The sequence below is a fragment of the Calypte anna genome, chromosome 1 (genome assembly GCF_003957555.1).
Source record: "Calypte anna isolate BGI_N300 chromosome 1, bCalAnn1_v1.p, whole genome shotgun sequence".
Taxonomy (NCBI): domain Eukaryota; kingdom Metazoa; phylum Chordata; class Aves; order Apodiformes; family Trochilidae; genus Calypte; species Calypte anna.
In genome coordinates, this window is record NC_044244.1 from 96431058 (window position 1) to 96452885 (window position 21828).

Sequence of the window (21828 nt, forward strand, 5' to 3'; positions counted from 1 at the left end):
TATCAGTGACTCCATTTATAAACACAGATATTACACACTTGGTAGCAGGCAAATTTTCTTTATACTTGCCATTGAGAGCAACAGTAGAGCACAAGGATCATTATCAAGGAGGGATGCACAAGATATGAATGGCACAGATTTATTTATCTTCAGTGAATGTTATTAGAACACATGAATACTGGGAATACAATGTTCTCTCCACAGGGTGTTCTCTCCTATGTTATTCCTCTGACGACTTAGTTCCATACCAAGTATAGTCCAAGAAAAGTCCAGAACTAGTGCCAACTAAACCTGACAGGGATCTTCCTGTTAACAATGATGTTTTATATAGAACCAGCGGAATGCCCTATTGGGTATGCTCTATGGATAGAGCAAAATTATGAGTGGAGGACTTCAGGGCTAAGAGTGGTAGATGGAAGGGATCATAAAGCACATCTCAGCTCAGACATTGGTGTTGTCCTCAGTAAAAAGAAAAGTAAACAGAAAAACAATCTCAGAAGAAATTGGGTGGGAGTTTGTCTGACGAGAAAACTGAAATTGTAGTAAATATACAGCCAAACAGGTCACACAGTAACAAATGAAATAAAAACGAGTGAGCTGCACACACAACATTCTGCAGGACAAATTGTGTCTCAAATATAGATTAAATCAATTTCATGCACAATTTATTGGTGTTGTCACGGATGGCCTGCTTTAAGTCAGAGCCTTGGTGAATTGAGTTGTTCACCTAAAGCAGCACCTAATGGTCCTTTACAGAAGAAATTATTTACTGTAACAAAGGTGGATAAGTTGGGCAGAAAGTGGGGAAAATAACAAAAAAACAAACAAATAAAGGGATTTGTCATTTCCAAATTGCTGATTAACTGTCTAGATAAGCAGATACTAATTGTTTTTCAATTGTCACAGCTTATATTAGCCACAGGTTTCAAATGTGTCTGATCTGTCAAGCCTTTTTTCTAAAAGGACTAACTACTGTATAAAGAAAACCTCCAAGACATGTTGTTTTCAGTTATTTTAGCCAGTTTTTACTACAAAATATAAATTTCAGCAGGAGAGAAGAGTTAAAAATGGTATAGAATTGAAACAGAACTTCAAGCTTCCTTGAAGCACAGATGAATACAATTTGTTACACAGCATCATAATTTTAACAAGAAGGAACCCATTCTCTAACAATTACACAGAGAACTAGTTTTGATTTTGGTTTCTGTCATGGGTAAAGTGAACTTTGTTGGCATCATTCCACACCCTAATGCATATTTATCCATGGCACAGCCCCTCTCCAGGCTCAGAATTAGACATGACTGTCATCCTCAGCACTCTAGAGAGTCCCATTAATGACATAGCACACATACAGTAGTATGTCAGTGCTGAAATAAAGCTGGCACAGACTTTAGGATAAATTTAAAAATAACTGCTATGCTGCTAGCCATATGCTGGGAAAAGTATATTAAAATTGTTCTCATCTTTTAAAGTGCTAAAAATTTTGAAAAAATAGGAGAAGGCAGATACTGAACCATAAAAGATTCTCTTTGATTTCAGAGTCTTAATCTCTTCCTTAATGGACTACTACTGAAGCAGTTCACCCACCCAGTAATAAGTTTGTATCCCAGGGTGTGTATGTGAAAGGCTTCAGTTTCCTAGACTGTCTGACTGCACTTTCCTAAGAACTCAAATCTAGTAAAAAAGGGTTTCTTCAAGGTAAAAAAAGAAAACACATGACTGAAAATATAATAGGAATCTAACTCTTTCTTTTCCTTGTTTTCAACTTGTTCTTTGAGAAAGCAGGTGCCTCGACTTAAATGGTTTTTGTCTTTTTTGTTTGGTTTGTTGGTTTTTGGGTTTGTGCTTTTTTGTTTTGATTTTTTTTTTCTCACTGCCCTACTTGACTTATTGTATTTCATGTTTAGAAGCTACGGAGGCAGTGAACAGGACCAGCAGTTGTGTGCTGAGGGCCCTCTCAGTCTAGAGCACAATACAGAAGCAAAACTTGTTGCTTGGCTGAATTTCTTTTTTCTGTCCTTAGACAAGAAAGTCAATCACATCCATATATCTGATGGACCTCTGTGCTCTTTTTAATGATACTGACTGCTATTACATCAGTCTTCTCTCTGCTGTGCTTCCTTCCAGATCAAAATGTGGCCACATCATATTGTGAACTGTGGTCCTGACCATGACTGTCAGAACAGACAATGTCAAATCCTATTCAGTAGGGTTTCAGACTTGGATTTAGTTCAGGTACACACCCACATGAGAAGAGCCTGTCTCCTTACACCAGAGCTCTTCCCCAGACCCACACTACAGGCTGCAAACTGGCTGAGGGTAGCCTGGTGAGGTCTGGAAAGCTCTGGGGTAATGTAGTGCACTGTCCCCCTGACCAGACCTCTTACACTGCCATGAGCTGGCCTGGGAATGGGGATTGGGTTCAGTCACAGCCTGGCCATCCCTGGGTGCCATCACAGCTCACAGGTCCTGCTGGGAAGGCACCATCTCCAGGTGGTGCCCAGTTCAGTGGGGCCCAGGGCCAGCCTGGGGACAATGTCTGGGGCTGAAAGGCAGTGTCTGGAGCAAGGCAACGAGTGCCAGCTCCTCACAGCCTTTGCCATAAATTTCTTCCTCCACCCATCACCATGCAGTTTCCCCACTGCCACCATGGGACATTGAGCTGATGTCAACCTGACCCTGTCCCAGTGGCCAAACCTTGTCCAGGGGCAGCTGGGTAGGTTCACCAGGACTGAACCCACCCAGATCTCTGAATAACACTCAGAAAGCATGTCAGGTCCAGGTCCAGATGAATATATTAATTGTTTTTTTGTTTTGATTTTTGGTGTTCTTTTTCTCACTGCCCTAGTTTACTTACTGTATTCCATGGTTAGAAGCTACTGAGGCAGTGAACAGGACCAGCTGTGCTCCCATCCAGATACTTCCTTGCCTTTGATTTAGAGGCTTATTGTTTTGGGAATTGATGCATGTATAGCTTTGAGTATCTGAGTCTTAATTCTGATAATAAATAATATCTCCTGATTTTAAAAATTGGTAATAGCCTAAGAAAGATATTAGTCTTTCAGTCTTCCTGAAGTCATGTGCCTTTCTGAACATTTTTTGGTCCTTGTTACTCATTTTCTGAATAATCTTTTTCTGCATGAAAAGGATTTTTTTAGAGAGATACAAGGATTCATTCTTTTTCTATGATTATATGTGCACATTGTTTTCTCTCTTTATATTTATCTATAAATGATAATTACTTTTTTTTTACGAGGACTAATATGCCTCTGTAGGTTGTGGGACTGGATGCTGGAAAGATGACTTCCTCTCAGTACCATCAAGCAATACATTTCCTAGTGGAAGCAACTATTTTTACTGCACAGAGAAAATAGTGGGCTTTTTTTTTACAGTAAACGAAAATGGCAACCAGGTATTACTGGACTTCAAAGACTGAGTGAATTCTGGAAGTAATTAACTTGTTCATTAATGATCATCAGGAGCCTTCTTATTTGCTTTTCTGAGGCTGGCTTTGGTTTTTAATATTGTAAGGCATTACGACAGCCAAAGTGCATATCAATAAAAAAACCCCAAACAATGTAATTAGAATTAAATGTCATGCACAGAAAAGTATGGTAAACAGTAGATACATAATATAATTTTCTGTTTTAACTTCTAGGTGAATAAACTGGTAATACGAATAACAGATAACCACCCCACAGAGACTAACCACAAGATAATGGCATAAAAATTATATGTAACATCCTATTTTCCTGCTATTCTGCATTCTCACATTTCAATCCTTTTCTTTCTGGTAAAAAAATTGACTCAGTCAGGGAAAAGAATGAAGGCAAAAAGGATTCCAATATACCTTCTGCTTCTTCATCCCTACATTTATTTAACCTTCCAAGACCCCAACTGCTGTCTTATTAATACTTTCAGTTTCTCTAACTCATAAGTTTCTATTTAATAGTAGTAATACAGGGAAAGGCTGCCAGTGAAAGAAGCCAGTTTCCTCTGAAAACTACTTAAATCCAGAAAGAATTTCTATTTCTTGCTCCCCATTTCAAATTACACATTAAATAAGAAATTCCCAGGCTAAATTTTATTTCCAGTTACTAAATTAATTTCTAGTATGTAGAAGGGTTTAGAGATTGGAGACAATTAAGAACTCAGACTTCTCACAAGTCACTTACAGCAGCCTGTTATCATGTGTCAGATCCATATTTTTCTCCAGTTTTTATAAACCAAGAATATCTGTGCTTTTGTGCTATTTCAAGGGCAGATGAGATTTTATTTGGATGTTGTTCATAATGTATGGATTCAACCAAACAGAAAACGGACTTTGAATTTTATCCAGGAAATGTTTTCACTGAGTAAAGATCTCAGGATCTAAAGATCTCAAGATATAAAAAATCCAAACATACATTCTACTTATAAAATAGTTCTCTCATTTCATTATGGTAAGCCTAAGAGAGTGAATGTGTAAGTGTACCTCGGTACAAATCATATGTAAAGATACTGGCACATGAGCCAATATTTACACTTTGCTACCTATTCGCATAATCGGAAAGGGAGAAAAACAGTAAAATTACTCTATGTTTAATAAGTTCCCTTTTATAAATCCACAGCAACTGGCTTGATGAATTTTGGAGTGAGGGAAGAATCCAAAGCACTGGAAATACCTTGAGATTTCATTTCATTCTGGAAAGGCACAACCCATTGAAAGATGCATTCACCAGCTACACTCTGAACTATGGATCCCTTCTCCATTATACAGTTAATGTATGATCTGAATTCAGTGTCTTCTCTTTGCACTCTCACAAGACTTACGAAATAATTTTCCCTTATACAAAAGTAAACGAGACATACAAATCAGCACTGACAGCAAGAAGGCAATACGCCCGAGCAGGTACTTAGTTTGGCACCTAGGCTCAACTTCCTCTCTGAAATGTCAGACAATTTCTGCTTTAATTTGTTTTGCTCTAATATTTTGATTCTGTGACATATTTAATGTTTCAGTTTTAAGCATTTTTTTTTTCATGGAGTTCAAATGTTACATTTTGTAAAACTTTAACTTTTTCCAATTTGCAGTTTTTTTTACAATATTCAAAAAAACCCCTGTTCACTTTGAGCTTCTGTGAACTGAGTGATAACTCCTCTACTGGTGAAAACAGCCAGAGCTACAAGGACTTTAAGCTACATGAAAATTTTCAGCTTTGGACTCTGCCTTACAGTTACTGAGTTAATTCTGTGAATTCAGCAAAAAACCTGAGCTTTGCACATTCACAGACAGAATATTAATGCTTCAGGTTTGTTCATCAAACCCATGAGAGCAAGAGGAAGCCTAAACATGCCAATCTTAACTTGCATGGCTGTGCTTTTCATCCTTCCCTTTCACAGTGATATATTGCAAGTTACACTTAGAAGGCCAGCTTGGATTTTTAATCTAAAGTCAAGCCAGGTAGAGCACAAGAAATTTAGGACACTTGTATAAAAATACTCCTCCACTTCAGAGAAGTGTTTGCTCTTCCCTGAATCAAACAAGTCCATGACAATGGGGAATAAACATAAAAAACATGAATTATGATATACTATCTCTTCTTTTTCTTAAAATTTCCAGAATGTTAAAGCAGTCTTTCCATTCTGAAATGGAGACTACTGTAATTAATTAATACTTTTCCTTGCACATGCACTCATCTATGTGTCTATGGGTGTGTATGTACACATATGCATATGTATAGTTATATATAGCACAGAATAAGTACACTAAGTGCCTTCTAGAATTACTGGCATTGTTGCAGTGCTTTAAGGAGAATTATAAAAGGATTTAAGTTTGCAGGTTTTGTTTTATTTCTGTGCAGAGGGTACGACAACTTCTTTCAGTCATAATTACTAATTTTATGACAAAAAGGGAAAAATATTGGGGCCCACTCTCATGTGTAATTTCTGTCTTTTTCATCCCTGATCTTAACTTTCTGGCACATTATTCTTTCTTTAACTGTCATAAATAATATTGTTCCTATTTTCAAATGGCATGCTGAGGTTTAACACAGTGCTCTTCCTGTGCTTCTTTATCACAGCATAAAGCCTATAGCAGTGGCTGGTCTGCTGTATCAGTCTCTTTCCTCTCTCTCTCTCTTTTTTTTTTTTTTTTTTTTTTTTTTTTAATGACAAAATTATCATCGGCTTTCTTGGCTTGTCTCAGAACCCAGAGTAACGTCACTTGGGCCTCAGGGGCTGTTGAGCAGCAGCAGCAGGCGTGAGCTAAGGAAGTCAAGGTAGAATAGCAGTCGTGCCTAGCTTTATAATAGTAGCTTCCTCCTCCAGGACTTGTCAATTTTGATTTTGCAGTTCAGTCAGCAGTGGCATGTGGTTTGCCTCCTGTCTGGCTGGCAAAATAAAAGGAATAATTTTCTCTTCCAGGTGACAGGACTGAAAAGGAAACTTCAACAGTGGCTTGATGTGCAAGCTGCATTTTTTTTCACCCTCCAACTGTGATGAACTTTTGTGTTCAGGAATAGTTGGGTCCTCTGGATAATTTAATAATGGGCAAATCCTATCACAACCTACTTTTCTTCTCAAAAGCTGTGTCCTCACTGAATTTTTCTCCTTTCTTTTTACTAGCTCTGGAGGAAAGTGAGAAGGAAAGAAAAGCAAGGAGAAAACGGGAAGGACAATTCTCATTTGTGGCTGCAGGGAAAAGTCAGAGTAGAAAAGTGAGTTGGAAGATACAAATGATCTTCTTCAGAGCTCTGTTCCCACTAGAGAGTGTGCTTGCCATGAAAGGGAAGAGGAAAAAAAAAAGAAAATAAAATACTGCAGTAAATTCCAAATCTAATGGATTGGTAGAACGTGAAGAAAGTTGCTGATTCTCAAACCATACCTTGGCGACAAAATAGGACCTACTCCCAAAATCTCTGCTGCCCAGCAATAAATACTAGAAGCGATCGAGTATTTTTTGCCTATATGCTGCTGCATGCAAAGACACACCAGTACAGCTTTGCTGTTAGTCACTGCTCCTTTTTCAGAGAGCTTGCAACAAATGAACTCAGTTACTTAGCTCTGGGATTTCAGTCAGAGCTCGTTTTGAATCCTTTTGTGCATACAGGCTGCAAATGTGTGCCAAATGCTTTTAGCTGATTGGAAGGAATTTCAAAGATATGAATAGAGTTTGAATGAGCTATAAGGAGTTTGGTGCAGGGCTTTTTCAGTACCCACAATACTAATTAGCTGCAAAACACTCATCCCTAAGAATGCAAATTGTAATTTTAGTTCTGGGAATGTTTTCACATTTGCCAGCTCACACATAGTGCAGTGACTCATCAAAATGGATTGCATTTGTCACTTGATACTTCAGCTAACAAACACAAGGAAACATGTATATTCACAATGGCTAAATTAACATCTGTAAACTTTTTGTAGGTAAAAAAAGAATTAAAATATCTCTTTATTTACCTTTAGACAGGAGTAAGACATTGTATCTATGGCAATAGAGAAATCAGTAATTATGAAAGAGAGCTGCAAAAAAATTTGGCTCCGTCTACAAAATTTATTCTGTGCTTGCAGTGTGATCTGTTCATTCTTTATGTCCTTTATTTTCCTGAAAATTCTTGACATTCATTGTTCAGTTGTAATATACTAGAGAAGGACACCATACTTGGCACTTTGTAGAGTACTGGCAAAAATATATAAAGTCTGGAAATTTCGTGTAATTGATAGTAAATTATTTCCTTATCTCTGTCTGTCTCTCCACATTACTAGAAGAGTTTTCTAAACAAAAATATCTGCAGAATACACATTCTATTATGTATATTATTTTGAATTTTGGGAAAAAATATAAAAACATAAGAAAATTGTTAATAAGATTAAATGTCATGGAGAAAAACCTTCAGTCCTGATAAAAATCTATAGATGAGTTACAGATTAACCTGGATAACACTATGCTTTTAGGAAAGTTGGAAGGAATATGAATCAAACCAGTACTTGTAGGGCTTTGTTTTTATTGAAAAAAGATTATATGGTATTTTTCACAGAGCAGATTAATTTCAATAGAGCACCTGATTTTTGCTCTGAGAGGTATTTGGAAGATGTATAATCAAATTTTAATCTAAAATGCATCTGTGTAATTCCAGATAATTCTGAAATAAACAAATGCCTTTCATTTTGTAGTAATTGAAATAATAATGTAGCCTGCTAAATGTAGGAACAAAATAAATGTACTTGGTAAACTAATCCCTCTCCAGAACATCCTTGAGTCATTCTGTAGTAGAATTAAGATTTCTGTGTATCAAAACAGCTACATCCTGCCTGGCTCTAATACTGAAATCAGTACTGGAGATATCTGACAGGTACCGACATACATGTGTATGGGCATCTAGAAAGCATTACAGTTTTCTGACCAAAGAAGGGCAAGTATGTTAGGGGAATGTCTCCTGTGCTGTGAAATAATGAAAAAGTATGCTTATGAAGTCCCAGAGACTTCTGTAAGGTTTATTCTTAAGACAATTATGTTGACCTAAAAGTGCACATCTAGAAAGCAAAAATCTATACCGTTACAGTACACACTATAAAAATGTAATACATCTTGAAGTATGCATTATTCATGAGTTTTTCAAACTACTGAGACCTTAAAGGAACAAAGCTAAAGTCATTCCCTGTTTAAAAATCCAAAAGATAAAATACATATTTAAAATAATAAATTATACATAAATGTGATTTATAATTTATTTGCTATGAAGGTTTTATGACAGAAACAAGGAGAAGGAGTTATATGTAAATACAAAAGGAAAGTAAACACTTTCATAAGCTGGGTTCAGAGAAGAGGTTGAACATGGATTTGGTTTTATTTTTTTAATATGGCTGTATTCTAAAAGAAACACTGATAAGTTTGTCTTATAAAAATAGTAGAACACAGGCTATTTTTTCCATTAGAATTTTTTTTTTTCTGTTTTGGTAATAAATTGTGATGTTCTCTGGCATGCACTAGTGGTGTTTATCCAGTTCAGTAAAACACTGTAAGGCAGAGCAATATGTACATCATCTAGGTTAGTCCATTGCCATATTTGTTGTATTCAGGTAGCCAAGAAGTCTTGATATAACCCTGTGATTTTTGAAACATGTCTGCTTGAGTTACACGTCACAGGCTTGACAGAGCTGTATATTTGATAAAAAGGATGTGAGAATCAGAGGCCATAAAAGAAGAAACACTTCAGACTTTCTAAACCAACCATACCGACCTCTGAGCTGGGCTAATGTACACTCTTAGAATCCCTCAGCACTCAGTTTTTTCCCCACTTTAATAAACTGAAAATATGGGCTACATCTAGGTCCATTTAAATGTATGTACATATGTATAATTAGGAATTTAATGGGCTGTGTTGTTCTGATTCATTCAGGATTAGTTGTTAACTGTGAGAAATTGGTTACAGTCATGACTCTGCCACAGACTGATTTGTCAGTGGGCACAGAAAACCCAGACCTAGCAAGCTTGTTGATAATGCAGTATCAACTGTATTCCAAATATACTCTAATTGTTTTACTTTATGAAAATTCCCAAGCTATACAGCTGCCAGGTCCACACAGAATGAAGGCAACAAATAAGTTTCCAATAGGAAATTCTACTGTCAAGTTCATGCCTGTTTAAGAGATATAGACCGACAGGTTTCTTATAATTCCTAACTGCTACAAGAATTAATTTTGTCACGTGGACTGGGGCTTTTAGGGTGAATTATAGGAATTACTAAAAAGTTTTTGATGTCCAGAGTTAGAAGAAAATTGAATCCCTGATAATTGATTTTATGTTTAACATTTTTATGTGTGTGTTTTAGATCAGACTTTAATTAGTCAAATGCTTGTCCTGTTGCATTGCAAACACTGAGGTGATACGTTCTAACAGAACAGTGAATTGATCAAAAAACAGCTTAAAGAAACCATTATATCTTAATAATCTTCAAATCTAATGTAGTTCTGCATTTAGAAATGAGTTTATTAAAAAAGGTGATGAAAAGTGATAAAGCAGTAGGATTTAAAGTAGCTATTTTTATGATCCCTTAAGTTATTAGAGATCATCACAAAGCAAACAATTCAACAAAACATCCTTAAAAATAAGTCAAATATCAGTAAAGAGTACTTGTCATTGCAGAGTAGAAATCTGAAACCCAAGGCTGCAAAAATACTGTAGCTTATATATTTAAAAATCACAGCACTAATGTAGACCATGATGGCAACCAAGCAGGAGAATTTTCAGAATTCTTTAAATATGCAGCCCTGAGAAACTTACTTTGAATCCCTTCCTGAACACAGCAAGTACCAGGTACTTTATGCAGTGAAATGATCTCCATGACTCTCTTGGTTCTTTCTTCTCTCTAATGGTCTTTCTCTCTTTTTCATTAGTTAGTTTAAGTTTTTTTATTTTTTGTTGTAGTTGTTGCTGACACAATGTGAGATGGTTAGGGGTTTTTTAATTATTTTAAAAATGTATTTACCTATTTATTATTTATTTAGGTTTATTGCATGTAGGAGAGTTTGATTAATGCTAAGCTATCAGTAAATTAATGAGCTCTATAATATTATGTCCTTTTCAATTCATGATGGAACAAAGAGAAAATCACTTAGCAACACCTAACAATGTGAAGCTGGCCCCTGAACGTTTGTTGGAATGTCTGAAACTGTTTTCTAATTTAGAGAGTTCTTTAGACAGTCTAGTCTTTTTTTAAACCATCTAATACTTTCTCTGTTAGTGTTGCTAAACAATCCCTTTCTTTGAAGTGCTCTTCAGATGCCTGTCTCAGACTATATTTAATTTCATTCTTTCTTTGAAAGGCTGTAATATTTTTCTCTTTACTCTGTTACAGCTGTGTAAATTTAAATGAATTTACTTTCTTCATAGATGTATACAGCCATTAATAGAATTTCATTACCCCAAGATGTTCTCTGTCAAATATTTGAATGTGGCAGACAAAAAAAGAGTTGATGAATACCAAGCAGTTCAGGGTATCTGGCTCTTTCATTTCTGCTTGTTGGGCTGACTATAGCTAGGACTAGTAATACTGCCAGTGGGTAAGGTACATATATATTTGGAACTTTTCTACTTTAACTGCTACAGATAAATCTCTTTAGACAGTCTGGTCCCTGAAGAAGAATAGGAGTGTTAAGTTCCTGAACTATAGTTTCAGTGAAACCCTCTTTGAAGTATTTCTGTTTTCCACTAAAATATAGTGCCATCAAGACAGAATTTTCTCCAGAATCTTTCCGAAACATTTTTGTCAATTTGTTATATATTTTATAGAGAGAGATGGATGGCAATAACCCTTTTATTTATTTATTTATTTCTTCTAAAACTTCACCAAACTCCCTAATTATCTTTCCAATGAGGAAAGAAAGGTCTCACTTAGTCCCCTTTGTAGCCTAAAATTAATCCAAGAATTACAGAACCTTGACAGTTCTTTGTTCTGCAACAAACAACTTGCAATTCCAGTAGGAAAACGTGTGCCTCTTCTGATAGATGTTCCTTCCTGTTGTTGCTACCACTTACCAATGTAATAATAGCCTAGTCTCTTGGTTGAAAGTCTCCAAGCCTTCAACTTTCTAATAGTAAAATATGGAGGAAGAAGATAGGTTTTTCTTTTGGAATTTCTGTGTTTTATTAAAATTTATTTTATTGGGAAGCTGATACTTTCACAGTCATATAATGAAGTGCCAAAACTGAAAGTCAGGGATCCTAATTAATAAGTTAAAAGCATGACACCTGCTCTTGCATCTTCACTTTGGTCTATCTACACAATAGACTATGATTTTTAAGGATGTGGTCACATTCACTTTTTCTCAGAAAACATTTTAGTTTACTATTCAGTCTCATTCTACTTAATACTGTATACAAAGTCTACGTAAAATCTAGAGCCTTATTTTTCTTCTGTCACTTTTCTAACAATCTGTAAGAAACATACAGATGTTCCAAAGACAATAATGGGCTCACCTGCACTTAACACCTCTAAGATGCATAGAAAACTGTTTCAAAGACTATTTAAGGAGTTGCCTACTGCTCAAGGTACCTCAGGTTTGTAATTTCAGAGGCCTTTGCTGTTTGCAGGCTAAAACCAGACATCCTACTGGCTTCAGTTGCAGTTGCCTTCTGCAGATTGCCTCAAAATCCCCCAAAGTATGTGTTCAAGCACAAAATTTATGAAAAAAAAAGTTTTGTTTTAGTTGGCTTATTCTGTACTGCATACACATTTTGAATGAGAGTTTAAAGTAGAATCCAGTATTGCACGACATGGTCCAAGTGATTTAACCATGCTGCCAGCCTTTCTAACCCTATCCTGCTTATAATATAGAGTCCAGATGCAAAATGAATGATGTAGAGGACATATAGGAAGCAAGTTAATTCACTTAAACATCTCTCAACAAGTTCCTAGATGACATATGTGTGTCCATTTATAAAAATACAAATGTGTAAAAATGTCACTTCAAAACCAGAAAAATACCAATGTCATAGATCATTTATAACCCCAGTTTTCCTAATTTTGGATCCCTTGATGTTGCAAAAATTGCTTTCTTTGTATAGTTGTTATAGCTTATTGTTCTCTTAAAGACATTTTCTTCATAAATATTTTTCTATATTTGTCTATATGTAGCTAATTCTCTGGTATATTTATACTATAGTTTTCACAGATAGGTGTTTTTGATTGTATCCTAATTTTGTTCTGCATTTCACACACACCTGTAATATTAGCAGAGTTTGTTTTCCTATACAACTTTTGACTTTCACTTCCTTGGATATTTTTTCTGTCTTCCTGATTTAGATTTTATCCACTAGCTTCTGTCATTCCCATCCCGTTTTTTTCTTTTTAGTGACCAAACACGAAGATTTCATCAGAGAAAGATTGTGACACACTGAGAGCTACGTGAAAAATGCAAGCAAGAATTTTAACTAAACAGATCTGCAAAAATTGGTGTTCAAAACAAAAGGCTTTTCTCTTTACACCCCTTTTTAAATTTTTGAAGTGAATGCATTTGTAGTGAAAGCAATTAATTTTTGTTTCTAATGTGTTGAGGTTTTTTTTTCATTTATATGCTGTGATCTTCAAATTTTAGATCTTATGTTATCTACTATGTAATCACCTCTTCTTCTTTGTAAGCATCTTATGTTCTAAATCTCCAGCCAGGTGGCGGTTGCCATGCCACTATCATGACTGTAATATCTCCACTGATTGATTACTTTATTTTTTATTTTATGAGACACGATTGGACAGTTTAACTGAACTATGTTGTTTTCAGAATTAATAACACAATTCTATCTTGAGTTTACTCATAATTAAAGCTACTGTTACCCTTTTCAGAGTTGCCTGCAAGGCTGTAGCTGAAAAGCCAATCATTTGGACTAACGTAGAGTAAAAGACTAGCTTGTGAACACAAATGTGCCCTATGGGAATTTCATTACCTGTGTTGGGGCACATTATAAACTGTGGTTTAGGAACATACACTCAAATATGAACCTATTAAGGCTCATTCTTGTCTCATTTATGCTGGTATAAATCACACTGAAATTACTGGAATTATATTGCTTTTATGGCATTGTACTGAGAGCAGAAGGCAGCTGATTAAATTCATGTTAATTGACACTAATCAGCAATAAGGAGTTGAAGAGTATAAAGTTTTAATAAAGCATTAAATAGACATATAATCTGCCTAAACTGACCAAAGGCATTTTCTTACTCTGAAATGGTACTGCCTTATTATTAATGTCCTAAAGATAATTTCAAAACTAAAATCAGCTTGCCAATCTTGCACTACATGGAGTCCTAGGGCATCTTCATAGTTAATGCTGGTTTTGCTCTCCCATGCTCAGATAACTTTCACATTGGTGACCTACTTCTCCAGTATCAGAAATAATTAAACACAAAAACTCTAGTAATGTTTCCTTCCCACTTCTGTAGCTGCACTCTCTTACTCATGAATCTAAGCATCTACTGGATATTTTTTAGTTCATATTCCTCTTGAACTGAAACCTGTGTTGGCCAGGTTACACTTTTGTGCTTGAGAGAGCTCTCTTAATACTTCTTTGTCTTAGGAGCCTTCTAATCTTCATGTCAAACTCTTTTAAAAGCTTTAAAGTCATGGTTTCATGGCTTTACTTTTTTATGTAGATGTTACAGAATCATGCTGAACTGACATTCAGTGTTTGTTCTGTGTACAGGTAGTGCGCAGAGTCTTCAAGAGATGGCACCGTGCCCATACCCGTATAATATATGTGTATATATGTGTATGGAATATAGTTCTACAGTATATACATATATGTATAAATAAAATACATTTAGTATGTACAGTGTATTTAGACATATACACAATGATTGTGTGTATATATTTGGACTCATTAGTGTTACCTGATGCTTCTGGTTCAATACAGCATTGATGAGCTCCAGATAGGTGACATGTCTTACCGCTTTGTCCATGTGACATTTTTAGCAGCTCTATAGTGATGTGTAGTAAAAATAAGAAGACTGAATTCTCCTGAAGAATATTAACTCTAAATCCTGTAACTGGGATTTGACCTAAGTATTCAGACTACAGGTCATAAGCAGAGGACACATTGCACCACAACCCAGAACCTGAGGGTCTAAATTTTGCCTTCATTTGGCTTTCCTGATGAACTGCCTATAACATAAGTGTACATTTTTCAGTGCATATTAATGGTTTAACCATTTGCGAAACCCACTGTTGTCATTGGAAGCCTTTCCACAGTGTGGCACATCTATAACTGACTCTTTAGTTATTAGAGGTGATTTTAATTTTTTCCTTTCTACAGGATCTGGCTAGACAAGATGCTTATAGTAATGAATACTGAGTCTTATTCTGTTTCCCAAACTCCTAAAAACATTTATTTTCAATTTAATTTTAAATAAGAATTATGGTTTTGCAGGTGCAGTATTTAAAATGCAATTAATCATGGATTTAAAATTTTATTGAAATTAGCAGTAATTTAAACACCTGAATCTTTGCTCATGACCATTTGTTAGGGGTTTAGATCTGTGAGTGCAAATTATACCCATTTCCTTCATAATTTTAATAGTTCTGCTGCCAGTGGTAGCCAGTGAATGAAAACTAATGCTTACCACAGCTACTTAGAGCTCTGAACATTTTAAAAACTGGATTTATTGGGTTAATATTGATATTATCAGATGCATAAAAATCTGGAGATGGCAGAAAGAAAGAAAAAAAAAGCCACTCAACTCTGGCTTCTCATTCATTCTTCATTGCTAATAAGTATCTTATTTTTCTCAATTTGAATCAAATTAATGAGTTTCCAACCAGATGCTTTAGAAAAAAGTTTGTCACAATTTTCATTTTATTTTAATCACAAGGATGTGTTAAATTTAAATTTCATAAAAGATAACTAATAAAGAAGCCCTGACACATACATATCTACAGCAGCACATATGTATTACCATAATAATAAAATTCCACAATTTTCTTAATAATTTTCTTCATCTTTCTAATTCAATGAATTGTTCTCAGAGTATCCTTGCTAATTCTAACCACAGAGAAGGGGACCTGCAGAAAACTCTCCTTCTTTTTCACATTGACTTCCTGATTTCTGAATGTTACTCTTCTGAAAAAAATGCTGAAGCAATTTCTACTTGGTGAGATACTCTGCAAAATCTGTATCAGGCAGACAGGTAGTAAGAATTATGTGTAATTTATTATTACTATGTGCCAAATAATGGTGCACCAAATTAAGGAAACAAAGCTCTGTAACAAGGGAGATAGGTATTACAGGTTTTTAAAGGCATTGGTTCTCTTGGAGACACATCATCTCCTTTGTTTTCACTGCTGTGCTCCCTATCGGCAACCTTCACAACCTTTCTGCCCATTTTCTCTTTTTTTTTTTTTTTTTTTCCTCCAGAAAATACATGACACTTCATAGTGTCTCATCTGAAACGTAACTCTTCTTCATAGATCACTTCAGGATGTCTGTACATTTCACCACTTTCAGAAAAATTCTGATCTGTGCAGTCAGTCCATCAGAGGTTACTTTTTGCATATCTGGGGAAAGAAAATTTGGGTGAATGCATTTTTCTGTTGCTGTTCTATAAGCAACGCTAACTCCACACACACTACTTAAACAGGCATCCAGTACAGTGAATGAGTAAAACAGAGATCTGGCACTCTCTGAAGTCTTACTACAAGAAGCTTAAGATACTAATTTCTACTTTAAGGTAGATCAGTCATCATTCATGAGCATGACCTCATTTATCTGAATGACATTTGTCCTACTGGGAGGAGGAGAGGATCTCTAGAAAAGTTGCCAGGCGGCTGCCACCACAGTGGAGAAGAGAAAATTAGAACTGTTAAATATATGAAATAAACTTTAAGTGTTCCAGGATAATACATTTAAAATTTTAGATGCATTCTAGGGTTACTTTCTTTTTGAGGTATACTTGTAATGTTTCATGAATTATCTTTTTCTGGATTGAATTCAGCAATCATCTGCTTTTTTTCTATTGTTTGGTTTCATGTTTGTTCACAGACTGTGCTATGAGTAGGCTAAATAAGGATTTTCTGTCCTTTCCATGGACCTAACTGTCAAGCTATGTGGCCTCTGTAAGATGCAAAAGATCTTCATGATCAAGGCAGCATCCAACAACATCCTTTTATTTGTCCCTTTCTGAGAGTAGGTGAGGACTTTGGAGGCTGGTGTGTCTCTGTGCTTGCAGACCTGTATGCTGGGAAGGCAGGAAGGATAGAAAGATCCTGTTGATATTATAAAGAGTCTCATTACAAATTAGTTAAGTTCTCCATGACAATTTTTTCTATACGAAGCTTTGTTCCCTTTCCTCTCCTTGCACCTTTTCCCACAAAACCTGTTACAGTTTGGGTGCTGAAGGGCAAAATCAATCTACAGTTTCTGATCCCCCTTTTTTTATTTCAGCATTTTGATGATGTTTTTCAATTTTCCCTACTGTTACAGAAATTTCTAGTCAATCAATGAAAATAATTGGTGGAATAAATTCTTAAAAAAGACCTCTTTGCTTTGAACCAGTCCATTTGCTTCTACATCTTTTGATACCTCAAACATCTTTTATATTTATCTATGGGATCTCTTCATTGGCTAAAAGAATAAAAATTATCCTACATATTCCAGGATTTAGAATGTCATTTTCTATTAAGAATCATCCCCCACCTAAGGCTGTGACTTTGGTTTAGAAAATAAAGAAAAACCCCAATCCATCATTATATAGAATATGCTACAATTTCTCATGCTGTACCTGCAGACCCTGACAATGATCTTCAGAAAAAATGATTGAAATTACACCAGTGGCCCTATTTTTATGCAGAAAATTTTCATGACTACTTAGTGGAAATTATATAGGCAGATTTCCTTCCTTTGTCCCTGATTATTTTCATTATTTATTTAACACCTTTCCAGGTCTTCATAAATTTGGAAAAATAAAGACATGAGATTTGAGCATCTAGACCATGCAGATGAAAATAAAATCCACATGAACAGCACTTCGATTTACTAATAAGGATGCAAAGGAGGAGCACAGAATTAAGAAGATGTTATAAGGTAAGGAGGAATCAAAACAGTAGCTTTTGTAGTGTTTTCTAGAACAGAATAATTACAAAGGAGATCTTGCATCTTATGTAATGTCTAGTCATTAAGGTTTAAGGAAGTCTCCAAATCTGAAAACTCTTGTCCTGGCAGAACATATGTGCAAATGAAAGCCTCTTCTCCAAGGACATAATCCTCTGGCTCCTCTAGGTTTTTTTAGCTTTATCTGGTAACTCTAAAATGGTTTATTATTTTTCAGCTGCCAAGTAGTTGCAAGAATGAACCAGTGCTACCTGCTCAGTCCTGTATATTGAATATTATGTTCTACCAGAAGAAGCTAAGTGGGCAATCAACAGGAGAAACCACTGAGATACTCAGTAAGTAGTTTTAAAATTATTTTTTCCTCTGCTGCACCCAACTTAACCCTTAACCTAGTTTAATATTTTTAGATGTTTTGGTATACAGGTAGGCTGACTATAGTGGTTTTGGGTACCCTAATACACTTGTCATGTATGCCTTTGGCTTTTGCCCAAGTGGGAAAAAGAAGCAAAGTTTATGCAGAACAGTTTTTTAAAGCAAAAACTAAAAATCCATCTGCAAATTAATGCTCCATTCAGTATAAACAGAAAAACGTTAGGATTTGTTCTTGTAAAATCAAAAACCTGCAGACAGCTCCAGCAATAGAGTGAATCAGTGTAATCTTCTAAAACCTAGACACTGTTTCCTGTTTTGGAGCTAAACAGTACACAAAGTAGTTAAACAGCAAGGGTATATCCAGTTAGTTAGTTAGTTGATAAATATTTTTCAAGAAGAATGGTATGAGCCCATGTGGCATTTCTAATGCCTGGTTAGGTTCAAGTTACTGGAAACATGAAGTAGAAATATCAGGCAGGGAACAAAACCTCTCTATATCATTAAGACCAAAATGAGAAAGACTGCAATGCAGTAATGACTAATTTTTGAGGACTTTTCTAGATAAAGAAATAAAACCAGGGAATCACTGAGAAGAAGCAGTTTTAAATAAAAAGTTGTACCAGTTCAAGAATCTCATTGCACAACAGTTTTTTTGAAAAATACACTCAGATTGCACAATTTGTGCAGGGAGACACAATTTCTGTAAGAAAGTCTTAGTAGCAGAGATATTGAGTGAAAAGTAATCAAAGGGAATTTTGCTTTTTGCTCTCTCCCATCAAAACGACTTTTAAAAAGTGGTAGTTCAATGTTTTCCAGCACATACCTGCTATAGACTGTTTTGTATGCTCCCTTAATCTCTCTGACTGGCTCTTACTCAGGTAAAAAAATCTAACTCATCTTTTCAGGTTTTCTTGCTATGATCTCTTTTTCATTAGGAAGCACTTTCCTTCATGTCTGGAGATATTAGGAATTATTCACATTTAGTTATTGAATTTGGCAAGACAGCAGGTTGTTACTCAGAGCAGCTCTGAAGTCATCTCTATTCCATCCAAGTTTTCCAGCAGTTTACCTTAGAAGACCAGAGAACCCAGGCAGGACAGCAGAATGGTGTAATGCAGCAGGGATGCACTGTCACTAGGACACTGCAAATGCTTACTGAAGCCCACAGGTATAATATAGAACCAGCACCAGACATATAGGGCACATCTTCTAAATTTATTGCTGAACTGGAACAAAATACAATCTGTTGTTCTTGCTCTTACACAGGTTCTTTTGTGTTGTTACCAGATAGAACCTTTTTAGTAAAAATAAAGTTCCTGGAGGTATGTTATTAATGTCTATTATTTCTCATTGGACGTACAGGGAAGTTTTGGACAGGCACGTTGTGTTGTTTGAAATGTCTGGAGAAAAAAAGTTATTAGCAGTTAAAGGTACCAGATGTGGGACTCTGAGAGAGAGTAAATGCTTGTATAATAAAATGGCCAATTACCTTTTCTCTTTTTTTCTTTTCCACATTATGATCCTTTTTCACACTGTTTTGGGTTTGGGTTTGTAATTTTAATAATTTTCTGTTGGCAAGTATGTTGTCAAGAAAGTAAAGTGTCCCTATCAGGTGAGCTGGAAACACCTTGCTTTTGTTAAAGACAGAAGTTTTTTTCTCCCAGCTCCCTGTACTTTCAAACTTGAGGAGTTGCAGTGGGCAGCTGCAAATCTTCATGCTCACAACATAGGGAATTCAGCTGGTGTCCAGGCTTTTCACATGCAGAATACACTGGCTGCTAATTCTGAACTCTGGAGTCTGTAAAGAAGGTGGTTGCAAGCAGCTACTATTTTAACAGAAATTACATCTCTGAGAGGTATGGCCATGAGTCTGTCCTGAGAAACCTGTCAGTTTTATTGGGGTTTGAATGTCAGGTGATGGCAGCTAATAGAAATAACAACTTTCTGTCTCACTAGATTACTTTTTTTGTAGAACATCTCAGAGTGGCCCACATGAAATTAAATACAATGCTCTGAGCTCTAACAGACCCCATAAAATCATCAGATCCTCTGGATCTTTACTCCTTTGGAGTAAAGGTTTCTCTATCACAGCTTTTTGTTTGCTTGTGTTTGGTTGGTTTGGTTTGTTGGGTTTTTTTACTGTGTAACTGCTCTTTTAGAGAAATTTAGTGGAAGTGGAAAAATAGATTTGAATGGAGTTATTTGTAGGTCTGGTTTTGTTTCAGAGTTTTACAGTGATAAGAAGAGGGATCTTATTGATAATGAACAGAATCTGCAGATGAGACAGTATCAGAGTATCTTCATATACATCATACTGAATCAGTGATCTAAAATGTGATAGTCAGATTTATCAAGGTTTATTTTGTGTATTATTCCTTTAAACCTCAAAGAATACATTCAGTATAAAAAGTATTACTACGTTGTGTATGCTACTCTATGTTGAAAAACTCATACAGAGCTACTATTAAAATTTTGTAGCATTGTGGTTTAGAGATCATACCTTAGGAACAAAGCCTCTGATGTTCAATGTGAATTAGAAGAGTAAATTACACCATGTTATGACAGATAGAGAGCTCCATAGTGTACATTTTTGACATGACTCTATGGTTTTGAAGTTCAAATGATCATAAGTTTTATATTAATCCATATTATTTCTACTTTCAGGCTTGGTATTTAAAATGCCAAGCATGAACTTATTCTACTGTGATAAGTACAGGCTTTGAGCAGCAAAATTTTAAGTCCTGTAACACCAGCAAAATCCAGTCAGTATAAAAACAATAATTTTCTGAAGACATAGGATCACTGATAAGGTAAATGCCTTGACTGATGATAAGAGTTTTACTTTTGGGATGATTCCTTCAATATTGCTGTTGTTCATCTTGTGCTTCCTTCTGCTACAACAGTGTATTTATTTCTCAAAACAGATATGCCAGTTAAGGAAGATTTAGCCACCACTTGGCAGCTAATCACAGACCTACAGTGATATTCCTGTTGTCATAAAATATTTATTTTCTAAGTAAGTAATTAACATTGTAATGAAAAATGGAATGAATACAAAGCCATATAAAAGGGATCTTATGGAAGTTCTGAAGGACAATGAAGAGAAAGTCTTTTTATAGTTCTGTATTTTCCAGAAAAGTTTATAAGAGCAATAAACACCCATACCTATATCTAGCTTTATGGTATTCTTTTTTAGTACCCTTGATTATTTTTTGGTGCTGTACTGATCCTTAGGAGCCATATGACCTACCTAAGGCAGTTATAGCTGGCCACATACTTAGAATTTCTTTTCGTCAGAAAAGTTTAAGATAAAAGTAAAGGTGAAAATCAAAATGGTAAACTAGCATGTATCTCCTTCAAAATGATGATCTGAAAATTTCTTTGAAATCACAAAAAATGGTTTGTAGTATCAGAATATGCATTTTTGTATTGTGCAATATATCTTTTAAGATAACGAATATTGCAATCAATACTATGTTAAATTAAAAGTGAGTAAATAAAAAAAAAATTAACAAATGTTTCAACTTTTCCAAGACATACCTACACTGTGAATCTGTATTTCTATAGTAGTAAGTATTCTCATAATTTAAAGCTATTTTTATCAGCTCTATACAGAGTTATTGCTGAGATATCTGGTATCTTATTGCTTTGGTAACCATTTCAGCAACATTTTGAAACCTGAAGATTATTCTAACTTGGAAAAAGATTGAAAAACAATTTTTCTAAAGGAACTTTTCCCTCCTACCTTCCAAAAATAAGCCACCAGACCTTGGCTCCTGATTCTGATTAATTTTCTTCTTTTGTAATAAAGCACAAAAATCAGAAAAACAGTATTATTACACTCACTTTAATATTAACCTGACTGTGTCTTTGCAATGAAA